The sequence below is a fragment of the Leopardus geoffroyi genome, chromosome A1 (assembly GCF_018350155.1).
Source record: "Leopardus geoffroyi isolate Oge1 chromosome A1, O.geoffroyi_Oge1_pat1.0, whole genome shotgun sequence".
Taxonomy (NCBI): domain Eukaryota; kingdom Metazoa; phylum Chordata; class Mammalia; order Carnivora; family Felidae; genus Leopardus; species Leopardus geoffroyi.
The window spans coordinates 224266859-224279958 of record NC_059326.1 but is presented as its reverse complement, the minus strand read 5'-3'; positions in this window follow the sequence as shown (position 1 = coordinate 224279958).

The window sequence follows — 13100 nt, the reverse complement described above, 5'->3', positions numbered from 1 at the left end:
TCTTTTGTTGTTTTTTCTGACCCCCAATTTCTTCTAGGTGCCCGTTTCTGTTTTTATTTTTTAAGTTATAATATTTGCAGCAAAGTCTGCTATGGAGCAGTAGGAAGTATGGTACATGTTGGTGGAAGCATGTGTAAGTCTGTTGGTTAACAACATCTAAATATGTACATTAACTTCTGTGGCTCTCATACACCTCACAACTTTTCCAGTCTCTACTCATCACCAACTCTAAAGCGACTTCCATATTTTTAAGCACCCTACTTCCTGCCACCAAAATCTGTATTAGTTTCCTATAGATACTTAAAAAAAAACCCACAGATTTGGTTTAAAAACAACAGAAATTTATTATTTTGCATTTCTGGAGACTAGATCCTAAACCAAAGTGTTGCAAGGATGCACTCCTTCTGGAAACTCTAGGGGGGATTCCATTCCTCGCCTGCTCCTTCCAGGTTCTAGTGGCTGCTGAGATTCCTGGGCTTGTGGCCATATCATTCAAATCTCTGCCTCTACCTTCACAAAGCTCTCTCCTCTGTGAGGGTCAGTATCTCAGAACGTGCATTTGGGAGCCATCTTGATAATTCAGGGGAGACTTCTCCTCTCAAGGTCTTTAACTTAGTCATATTTTTTCCCCACATAAAATAATATTTACTTTTATTCCATATCGGACAATGTCCACCAGTTTTGAGGGTTAGGATGCTAACGTATACTCAGAGTACAGTTCAGCCCACTGTAATAGGTATATTCACACAATAGTAAGCGAAAGCCAATGAATACAGTTAGCATTTTGCAATGAATCTGTTATCCCATGTATTTTTATCCATGTTTCCTCATTGTTCTGCACGTTAGCTTTTAAAATTGAGTCTATAGTTATAAAATACACTGTTGTGTTGAATTTGATTAATTGAAGTGATGCCAACATTAACATTTCATTATAAGTTTGGGGGAAAAAGTATTTAATCGTTGACTTCATTATGAAATCCAGTGATTTTCCTCTGTGCTCTTTTAGGAACTGAAAATACTTACAGTCTCTTTCTTTCTTTCTTTCTTTCTTTTTTTTTTTTTTTTTTGTCACCATCAGCACTAATTCTTTACTACTTACCAAGGTATCGCTCCTGTCTGAATGAACTGCCCACTTCTTCTCCATATCTGATCCTCCTCTCTGTGTAACATTTTGTAGCTTCCCAGAGGCACAGTGCAAGCAATTTATTTTTCTCTGAAATGTTCATTCTAAAAGAAGCCAAAAACTTGTCACAAGTTGAAGGCAAAGGGCGGAAGGATGCTTTAAAAGTGTGAGGTGAGCCAGGGGGCAAGATAACGGAGTGAAAGAGCACAGTCTTTGAAGTCAGACAGATCATTAGCTGTAGACCCTTGGGCACACGAAGAACTCTCATGAGCTGTAGTTCCCACAAGGGTACAATCAGTGTAATTATGCAGTCAATGCACGTGGTTTCTATAAAGATGGTCAGATTCCACATACATGGTTAATGTTGGTTATTTAACATTACTGAACTCGGGTGTATAAACAGCCTAGCACAAGGCCTGGAATGAGAGCTTTTTGTTTTGTTTTTGTTTCTGGTGTGTGTGTGTGTGTGTGTGTGTGTGTGTGTGTGTGTGTTTCATTTCTTTTATTTATTTCTCGTGTACTGAGATATAGTTGACATACGGCACTGTGTAAGTTTAAGGTATGAGCATAATATCTTATACATGTTGTGAAATGGTGACAACAATAAGTTTAGTTAACATCCATCATTTCATAAAGATAGAAAACATTTAAAAGAAAAAAAAAGGTTTTTTTTTTCCTTGTGATGAGAACTCTTAGGATCTACTCTCTTAACAGTTTTCAAACATACAACATAGCAGTATTAACTGTAGTTGTCATGGTGTGCGTTATATTCCCAATATTTATTTCTCTTATAACTGTAAGTTTGTACCTTCGATTACTTTCCTACAGGAGTAGGGAGTAGGCGAATTGGATGAGGAAAACTTTAAAAAAAAAAGTAGCTATTCTTTTATCAGCTATGGGATAGAATATTATCATTATGTCATGACAGGTTACAATAACAACACCCAAATCTCAGACACATGGTAAAATAAAGGTAATTTTTTTTTTTATCAAGGTCACTGTGGAGTACCATGATAGCTTCTGTTCATAGAAGTCACCCTGGGACTTCAGGGACCCAGCTGGTTAGAACTTGAGACTCAATACCACGCACGGGTAATTTGAAGCATGGTGATAAGTATAGGGTGACTTGTATTCTGGATTTTAATATCTCCACGTTAAAATTACTCATATTACTCCCAATCTCATTTTAAGGGCCCTCATATCACCAGGAACATATCCAAGTTCAAAGAGCATCACAAAGTGCAATTAAAAGTCTTTTAAAATGTTTTACTTATTTTTGAGAGAAAGAGAGACAGAGTACAAGCAGGAGAGGGCAAAGAGAGAGAGGGAGACACCAAATCTGAACCAGTCTCCAGGCTCTGAGTTGTCAGCGCAGAGCCCAACACAGGGCCCGACCTCACAAACCCTGAGATCATGACCTGAGTTGAAGTCGAAGTTGGACGCCTACCAGACTGAGCCACCCAGGCACCCAGAAAGCACAATTTAATCACATAGGAGAGAGCAAGAATATTTATATAATGCTCTCAGAATTATTTCCAAGCATATGAACAAAGGACCTAGCATTTGGAATATGATTTTTCACTAATCAAATCTTAAGTGTAAAATGGGAAAATCTTGAAGTGGAAATAATGCGGAGGATTTTACTAGGATATAACAATAGCAACTTTATGAAATGTGTGAAATTCACTGACATTTTTCCAATTTCGTCTCAATCCTTGGGGAGATCTGACCAGGAATAAGTACACTCACATAATGAAAATATACCAGGTTGTAATTGTTAAAATAAAAATTTCCACGGACACTTTACTGACCTGGTAGGCACTTATCCGGTGATTCATGAAATGGACAGCATCCAATCTAACATATAGAAAGGAGCTTTAGATGAGCTGTACAAAATGAAATATTTTTATAGACCAAAATGAGCAGGAACATGGTAGTCATGTTTGGGCATTTGCTGATTGATTAAAGCAGAATTACTTTCCTTACGTGGAGCAAAGGGAAGTCTTGGGACTTGATCACACAACTTGTGCTGAGCAAGTAAGTGCGGACTGTTTGACCTATGCCTTCCTCCTCTGAGAGCCAAGCATCTCTGGTTTGCTGAGATGGGCTTAGCATGAGTGACTCCACCTTGAACCTAATCCGTACATTAACACACGAGATACACAAATAGCAAACTGAGAAAAGAATCCTTGTCATTGAAACTCAAAGAGGCCCATTTAGAATATTTATGGAACAAGTAATAGGGGTGAGACATTGTCCTACAGTGGTCTGGAGATGGTAGTGAATAAAACAGACACAAAGCCCAGGTGCTTCTCACGTTATAGATCATCTGCTAATGTTGGTTATTTAACATCAAAAGAAAAATAAGTTTGAATTTTTGTTATATGAAAGAGGCACCCCATACCAATTCCATGAGATTTTTCTTGCGAGTAAAAGGCTGAGGGGGATATCCAAAACGTCTAGTGTATAGAATGGTATATAGAAGGTATAGAATAGGCAAACATCAACTCTACGTCCAGGCTATCTGAGATTAAATTCGGGTCACAACTATTCCAAGGATTGCCAGTTAGGAGACCTCTGGTAAGCCACCTTACCAATCTTTGGCTTTGGTAACTGGCAACTGTAGCTGATGATGAGAATGAGGTCTTTCTCAAAGCCTATTGTTAATGGTCTAATGACCAATAAATGGTCTAATACACATGAAAGCACTGAGAACAGTGCCTGGCATAAAATGTTCTTAAATCTCCCTTTTAGGTATTTGGGAATGGCAAATGACTATGTAAAATAAGATATTTCTCATCCAGAAATAAGGCAAATGGAAGCCTTCCATCACCCTCTCTTCAACGTCACCATAAAGAACTGTTTCCATTGCACTTTGGGGTGATGGAATGGTAGGCGTTCATTGTTAACCACCAGTAAAAGTTGAAAACTTCCCAGAGATTTGCCGAACATTTCTTTGGAAGGATGAAAATCGGTTCCTAGCCCATTAGTAGTAGTTGAATTGATGCTCTGATTTGATTTGTTCAGTAGCTTGATTTTGCAATATGTGGATTACCTTATTAGTGTATCATGTCTTCCTCACTAGAATGTAAGCTCCATGAGGCAGGAATTTTATCTATTTTCTTCTATGTACCCAGTATCTAGAATCTAGAATACTGTCTGACTATATATGGTAAAACACATATTTACATTCACGACTCGGTGAGCAAATTCATCTTTCTCAAATCTTTCTGAGACTTTTATAGAGACAACCTCCTAGTAAAGATTCCACCTTTAAAAATCTCCTTGATTTGAGAATTTCTGACAATGTATCAGACTGTTTAACTCTTAGTGATTAGAATTTCCCCCTTTTTAAGTGGTGGATTGCCACGGATGCCAATTATATTTTCATGAAGAGAAGCAGCTGGATGTGCAGGCAACTTATTTTTAGCTGAATTTCTAAAAATAATTGTTTTCACCTGAGTTGAATTTGGTTTCCTTCCAAGAGCAGGGATGTATGATAAATCATATGGTTTTCTTCAAAACTGGGTCCATGAAAGGTATAATTCACACACAGGAAAAGAAAACTTTTTAGATTTACAGTTTTGCCAAATATATACAATTGGGTAAACACCACCATAATTAAGATATAGCACATTTCCATCACCCCCAAGTTTCTTCGTGTCCCTTTTGTTCAATTTCCTCCTTTCATGCCCACCCTGTAGCCACTAACCTGAAAATAGTTCTCATAGTTTTGTCTTTGAGTCTGCCATATAAATAGAATCAGATGGTTTGTAAATGATATTTGAATTTTGATTCTCTTTTGGACTTCTGCATTCTAAGTGGATTCAGAATTCTGTAATTTGGCTGAAAAAGAAGTGGTGTGTGTGTATGTGTATGTGCGGAGACAGAGAGAAAACGTGTAAGGTGACAAAAATACTGACATATTACAAGTGGTTTTATACTGTGGTGACATTTGCTTTTTTGTCATGAGCAGTTGATCATTTGGCACATGGTTTCCTTGTATACAGCCCTTTGTTATATGGTTTAGCAATCCGTGACTAAAATATTTGAGGTGTAAACATAAATATGACAAATGGAGTTTTTAAAAAATGCTTTATCATCTATCTCTCTGTCCCTCTATCATCTCCCTCTCTCTTTCTCTAAGTGATCTCCTCTACTGCCTCTTACCCCCCCCCCCCCCATAGATCAGCAGTTCACTATAATTTTCTGTTTTAATATAAACATTCTCCTCAGGTCACAGAAGCTTTTTTTTTTTTTTTCTTTTGATCAACATTGATGCTTGTCTCTCTCTTGACCAATATTATGCCTTTCATTAACTATTTATTTATACATCATTAGTTTTGAGAAAAAAAAATGTATCTAGATTTCAAAAGAAAGCTTTCTACGCATCAATTCCTCACAGGCAAATAATTCATTTGTTTTTCTCAGACTATGGAAATAAGATAACAATATTTTCTTTGGAATCTGTGGTTTCCTGCTTAGTGAGATTGCTCAGCAAATCAAATGATACAATGAGACATAAGTCAAATTAGGAATCACTGTGCAATTGCAAAGCATCATTTTCTCTGCCATTATTCGAACTGTCCCTTGTTCTGCTGAAAGTTTCCTGGCTGGTTGAATCTTCTAATCTTCCTCTGCTCCAAATTCATCCCTTGCCTAGCTCTAAGTTTTATCTTTTTAAAACACAGTTCTAATCCTATTATTGTCCTGCTAAATTTTTCTTGATAGTCTCTCTCCACTGACCTAACTAAACCAAGATTTCTTACCCTGTCACTTAAAACCTTCTGCAAGATGGTTCTAAAAAAAAAAAAAAAAAAAAAAAAGTTCTTTGTTTTATCTTTCCATTTCATTCCTACATATCCTTATGCTCTCATTATACTGCATTTTGTGCTATTTGTAGAATGAATGAACCCAAACTAACTTTGTCTTCACTTGGAAGACCCTAGCACATTTGTAATGTGAAGTATTAGTTTCCTTCAACTAAACAGGAAGGGAAGTAGACAATATCAAATATCCAATTTTAAGATGCTTTTGAGTTAAGAAATAAGTAAATAATAGCTACATTATTGTGTTATTATTTTAGTTAGCTATTATAAATCATATTTAGATTAAAGTTGATATTATTAAGCATTTCTTATATGCCAGAGATGTGTTTGGTAAATGATTATTGTAGCAAACAATAATTGCAGTATTATCAATGCCATTACTTAAATGGATTGAATGATCATTTTAACAGTAAAGTTTAAAAAATTCTGACGATGAATGCTTCAGAATTTTTGTGAAAATTGAAAGGAGATGGGAAATTAGGTAAGTCATGAAAGAATATTTGTGACACTTAATAGTTGAAGTCTAAATCCTAAAATCTAGGTAACTCTATGTTGCTGCAGAATCTGTTACCAAGAATTCCTGTACCATGATATGTTTAAAAAGATGAAATCTAATGAACCTATTTCTCTCTATCATGCACACTAATGTCTACCCCAAACCTGCATACATGAACATTTTGTAGATGGGAGTGGAGGATGTGTGAAGATATTCAAGCATCCACATGTGCACTGTGGATTCATGAATTCCAGAATGCACTCAAAATACTGTGCTGAGCCCTTAAACTATTGCTCCTGATGTCAAGAAACCCTTAACTGAAAACATATATCATACAATTAATGCCTCAATTTGAATGGAAACAAGTCTACTTGTTATTTTGAAACTAAAGAACGTATAGACTACGAATCACAATTTGAGAGAATAACTTCAGGAGTATTTCAAGTGAATGAAGATACGCAATTTAGAAAGAACTATATCTTCTCTAATCATTTTCATAGCTCTGTGCAAAATTATCAATGGTCATATGCAACTGTGTCTGTGTGTTAAAACCAAAGATTCTTGTTCTGAATAATTGTACTGATTGTGTACATAAGTTAATAAAGAAAAGAGACAAATGTATGCAATTAAGACTTTTTGATTAAGGTACATATGTTAAATATCTGTCCATTATTTATTTATTTTTCTACATTCGCTGAAGTTTTATTTTTATATCAGTTTGATATATAGTGATACATACCCATATGTTTGTAATATATGCATAGATATACATATATATATATACATATATACGTGTGTGTATGTGTGTGTGTGTATATATATATATATACACATCATTTCATACAAGGTGTTAGCACTGCTTGAAGTATCTTTAATTGGATTAGTCTACAAATACCAAGGAGATATACTTCTGAAAAAATGCACAATAAAATACATTCCGATTTCTCTTCACTACCTTCCTCATGACAGGTTTGCTCAGACATGATGACAATTCACCAGGTAATGAATTGGATACTTATTTTGTTAAATTTTACTGATGTCTGTGATATATAAGCAGTCAAATGGTGTCTACAGTATTGGATTTTTTTTCCCTTTAATATTCTTATGGCTAGATATTTACATGGGACAGTGCAGATTAATGGTTAAATTCATGATAGTTAAATTCATGAGTCGAATTACCTAAATTCAGTAGTGGTTCCATTACTTTCTAACTGTATTATCAGTAACAAGATACTCAAACCTTCTGTGCTTCAGTTTTTTTGTATATAACATGAAGCTAGCAATCTCATAGTGTGTTATGAGTTCTAAACAAAATAATATTTGCAAAAACCTTAGATCAGTGACTGACTCACAGTAGGTATATTTTATAAGTATTAAAGAAAATAAAATTTTTCATTTTATTCCATGTGGGTACTTAAGACAGTGAAGTTTTCCCATCATGCCAGCCATATAATTTAATGAGATTGCATTTTTTCCCCATGTCCACTGCTTATCCTTTTTCTTGAACAAGAATTTCATCTCTGTTCCATTCATAGGTAAAATCTTTCATACATTTAGAGGTGGAAGACCTGATCATCGTTCTGTTTTGGGGTGCTATTTAATTTCTCTTTGTGCTTATGAGACAGAGAGAGAGAGAGAGAGAGAGAGAGAGAGAGAGAGGACAGAGGTTTTTAAAGCTAAAGCATCTGTTGGGGCGCCTGGGTGGCGCAGTCGGTTAAGCGTCTGACTTCAGCCAGGTCGTGATCTCGCGGTCCGTGAGTTCGAGCCCCGCGTCGGGCTCTGGGCTGATGGCTCAGAGCCTGGAGCCTGTTTCCGATTCTGTGTCTCCCTCTCTCTCTGCCCCTACCCCGTTCATGCTCTGTCTCTCTCTGTCCCAAAAATAAATAAACATTGAAAAAAAAATTAAAAAAAAAAAAAAGCTAAAGCATCTGCAAAGTTATTCCCCTTTGGTAGATATTTATATATTTATTGATAGCCTATCCAACATTTGCACCAGGAATACAGAAATGATGAATAAAGACATGATCTATGCTTTTAAAGAGCTTACATTCTGAAGTTTTTATATAATCTATTCAATATTGAGGCATCAAAACAAATAACATTCCAATAATTGCTATATCAGCCTGATCTTCTCTCCATTAGTATTTAATGCATCACTTCACGGACTCATTTTTTAAGGATAAGGAACAAAAATGTAACACTGTCATTTTTTTTTCGAATTGAATCATGTAAAAATCAATGCACCATTATATGACTCCACAGAAAAGGAATAAAGCTTAATAAAAAAAAAAATAGAAGTTACATGCATTAAGAGTAAAAAGCAATATCTCACAAAAATAGAGTTGCAATTAATAAATGGCAATTTATTTAAAAGCCAATTTAAAAATAAATATGGAATTTTAAATTGAAAAGACAGAAAACACATTAAAGTGTTAATGGGGGCTTTTCAATATATTGCTTACTCTGAAAAAAAGAAGTCTTCCATTATATGCTTTTAATTAAAAACAGCAGATTGGAACTCCACAATCACAAAGAAAATGGAGATTCCAATGAATAAATGAAAGAGTTGCAAAAAAGAAAAAAAAAATCCAAAATTGTGAAGGGCAGAAATCAGAGAAGGAAGTCATACCTGAAGCTGAAGATTTGATTAAGGAGCACATTAGTGTAAGTAAGGAGCAATCAGTACAAACAAGAGACTAATGTAGTGCCATTGAAATACAGAAAAGATACGGAGGAAGGAACGGCAGCTATATTTTTCATTTGCCCCTAGCACAGCATTTTCTTCCTGCCTGTTGTCAACCTAAAGAAAAGATTGCTGGTCGAGAAGCAGTAAACCTGTACTCCCAGCTAGTATATTTCTGTTTAGTACCATTTCCTGAGCAAATGAACAAGGTAAATAAACCTGAAATTGAGTAATCTAGGTAAAAACAATCAATACTTCAGAGGAAAAAAAAAAAAAAAAAAGGAAAGAAAGCTTCAATATATTTAGTGTATGTGGAAATCTTCATACATATTTTTGAATCAGATCTTTCAGTACAAGAATAATCTGAGAAAAATTAGAAGGTCTTGAACATTGAAAATTGATTTTAAGCATCATAATATAACATCAAGGTAATTATCAACAGTGCTAAGAACACCTTTACCACCACCAGCAAAGAAAAGAGTAAAAATCGTGGAGAACATGGGTGATCCAGTCAATTAAACATCCGACTGCAGCTCAGGTCATGATCTCATGGCTCATAGGTTCTAACCCCACGGAGCCTACTTTGGATTCTCTGTCTGCCTCTCCCTCTCTGCCCCTCCCCAGCTCACACCTGCTCTCTCTCTCTCTCTCTCTCTCTCTCTCTCAAAAATAAATAAACAGGGGCACCGGGGTGGTCAGTTGGTTAAACATCCGACTTTGGCTCGGGTCATGATCTCACAGTTGGTAAGGTTGAGCCCCGCATCAGGCTCTGTGGTAACAGCTGGGAGCCTGGAGCCTGCTTCAACATTCTGTGTCTCCCTCTCTCCCTGCCCCTTCCCACTTATATTCTGTCTCTCTCTCAAAAATACATAAACATTTAAAAGCTAAATAAATAGTTTTTAAAAAAAAATAATAAAAATGGTAGCAGATTTTTCAATAGGAGCATGAGATACTAGAAAACAATAAAACAATGCCCCACATATTTTAAGAATTTTTTAAATGTTTGTTCGTTTATTTATTTATTTATTTATTTATTTATTTATTTTTGAGAGGGGCAGAGAGAGGGGAGACAGAATTCCAAGTGCAGAGCCCGATGCGGGGCTTGAACCCACCAACCATGAGATCACGACCTGAACCAAAACCAAGAGTCAGAGCCTCAACCGGCTGAGCCACTCAGGCGCCCCTGAAGAATATTTGTAATGTCGAACAAGTATCCTAGAATATTGACTGAGTATAAGCGCATCAGGAAAAATTTGCTTCCATGAAGGGCCTCAGGGTCCATCCCAGTTTTTCCTTCATGAGGACTGAATATGTTCCAGCAAAATGAGAGAGTAACTTAAGAAAGGGCGATGTTTGGAATAAGTGGAGTCAGTGTGAGAAGGCAGTTGAGCGAAGCCCCTCTGTGCCATCCAAGACACTGCCCTTAATGAACACAGTAGCCAGCTCACATTAGAGCGGGATATCGGCAAACTGGGCTGGACGAAATAGAAGGCTGGGTAAAGAGGAAGTTGCCTTATAGCTTTAAATAATTTCACTCCTAATATTAAGGACATTATCGAGAAAAAAAAAACATTATATGCATGCTATTTTAGTTTATAAATTGTAAAATTATTCCAGAAGAAACATGCTTAAAGAATAAAGGTTGTGTGTAAAGTGATCATGCATTGCATTGCTCTCGTTACTAAAGAGCAGAGGACAGTTCTCATATGAGCACATTAGTGAAACTAATTTAGCACAGTGCTGTTTATTTTAGTCTCACAAAATAGGGGGAGGAAATGTAAGTGATATGAACAATACTAGAATATAAAATGATCTCATTAACGTATCTTAGGCTTTACTAATGCCTTGGTTCACACTGGAAATATTGGAATAATGCAAGCAAATCATAAAGGGGAAACAGGTAAAGTGGGGAGAGTGAAAGTGTTTATTCTGTTAACCAATGACTCTCTGACCTTTACGCCAGCAAGGGTTATTATTTTCAAACTCTTGGAAGAAAAATTACACAAAGCATAAAACATCTCTGGCATCAATGCCATAAGGAAAATCAGTAAAATTGTTCATGCTTCTAAAATACGTTGGTTAGAGAAGAACCCTGAAGTGACTCATCACAGTCCTTACACACATTAATCCACAATCCTGGAAGGTCAAGAGCATATTTATAATAGAATGCAGTAAATTTAGGTTTAACGGAATAGCCAGATACACATATATTCACATTTCCAAAGTGTATTGGAAAACAGAAACATTTCTAGCTGTTTCGACACAACATGTTCATCATATGTCAAAGCTCTAGTCTAGTGATACCTGTTACTAAGTAATGCTTGCTTGGGTTTGTTTCCCCATAATCATCTTACTTACTGCAATGTTCTAGTGCAAGTAGAGATTACTTGGAAGAAAATCGTCCTTGTATGACTAAAGTTTTTAATAAGCACTTTTCCCCCCTTTTACAATTCAAAGTCTTTTATATCTACAGCAGATTAGGAAACGTCTACATTCTGTGGATGTCTTCATTGTAATTGAAGTGAAAACTACCCACTCATTTTATTCATAATAACTTCTGTCATCACATTCTCTTTCATCACTGTGTCTTGACTAATAACTACTGGGAGATTAGGAGTTGAACAAAAAATAAAATAAAGGATTTATAGGATAATGATCTCAGTCGGAATAAAAGTGATGACAGCAAAGTCACTTGTCATCACAATAAAAAAAAATAGGTATTTGTTGACCCATGAATTTTCTATTAAACCCTAACAAGTTTCTACACACTTAGCAGCTTACACCGCACAAACGTATTATCTGAGAATTGCCTCGAGGAAGGTGCCTAGGCAGAGATTAATAGTAGCTTCTGCTCAGGGGCTCACATGGAAGAAGCGAATTGGTTAGACCTACGGTCTCCTTTGAACCTCAGGTTCCGCTTCCAAACTCATTCAAGTTGGTGGCTGACTTCAGTTCTTGGAGGCTGTAGGAATGAGGTCCTGCTGTTTTGGGGGCTTCTGGCCAGCGTTTGCTCTCAGCATCCAGAAGTTACCTTCAATCCTAGTCATAAATCCCTCTCACACCACGACTGCTTGGGTTTTTAACCTAGAAAAAAATTCCCACTTGCTCCAAGTCACTCTACCCAATATCCTAAATTGGAGTCTTATATAATATAATCTAGTCAAGAGAGTGAAGAACCCCTAAGACTCACAAGTTGTGCCCACCCTCAAGGGGAGGGGAAAACACGGGGTGTGTATCCCAGGGTACAGAGAACCTAGGAGTCCCCTTAGAAATTCAGGAACAAAATCCATGCCTTAATGTCAGCAATATTTCAGTAACTAAGAACTGTGTTGGGGAACCTGGGTGGCTCAGTCAGTTAAGCGTCTATCTGACTCGTGATTTCGGCTCAGGTCATGATCTCCCCGGTTTGTGGGATCCAGACCCTGTCCAGCTCTGTAGTGACAGCACAAGCCTGCTTGGGATTCTTGCTCTCCCTCTCCCTGCCGCTCCCCTTCTTGTGCTTGCAGTCTCTCTCCCTCTCTCTCTCTCTCTCTCTCTCTAAATAAATAAACTTAAAAAAAAAAAAGAATTGTATTAAAACGCTATTAGTGGCCTTAGTAATTCTCAAACCTAGCATTTGTTTGAAACAAATGTTAGGCTTTAAAATATAGGGATCACTAATTTCCATTCCAGCCAATTAAAGTAGACTTTCTGATAATGTGGCCAGACTATATTTTTCATATTTGTCAAGAGATTCTGATATGCAACCAGGGTCAAAAGCTACTTTCTTCAAAACAAAAAGCATGATGATCTATGTTAATATAGTTTACATGTTCCCATGGGTCTTAGGTTTGCCCTTTTCAAAAAAGAATCTTTATTTTTTTTTTCTCTTTTTAAGTTTTTATTTAAATTCCAGTTAGTTAATATATATGCAGTATTAATTTCAGGAGTAGAATTTAGTGATTCGTTGCTTACATGTAACACCCAGCG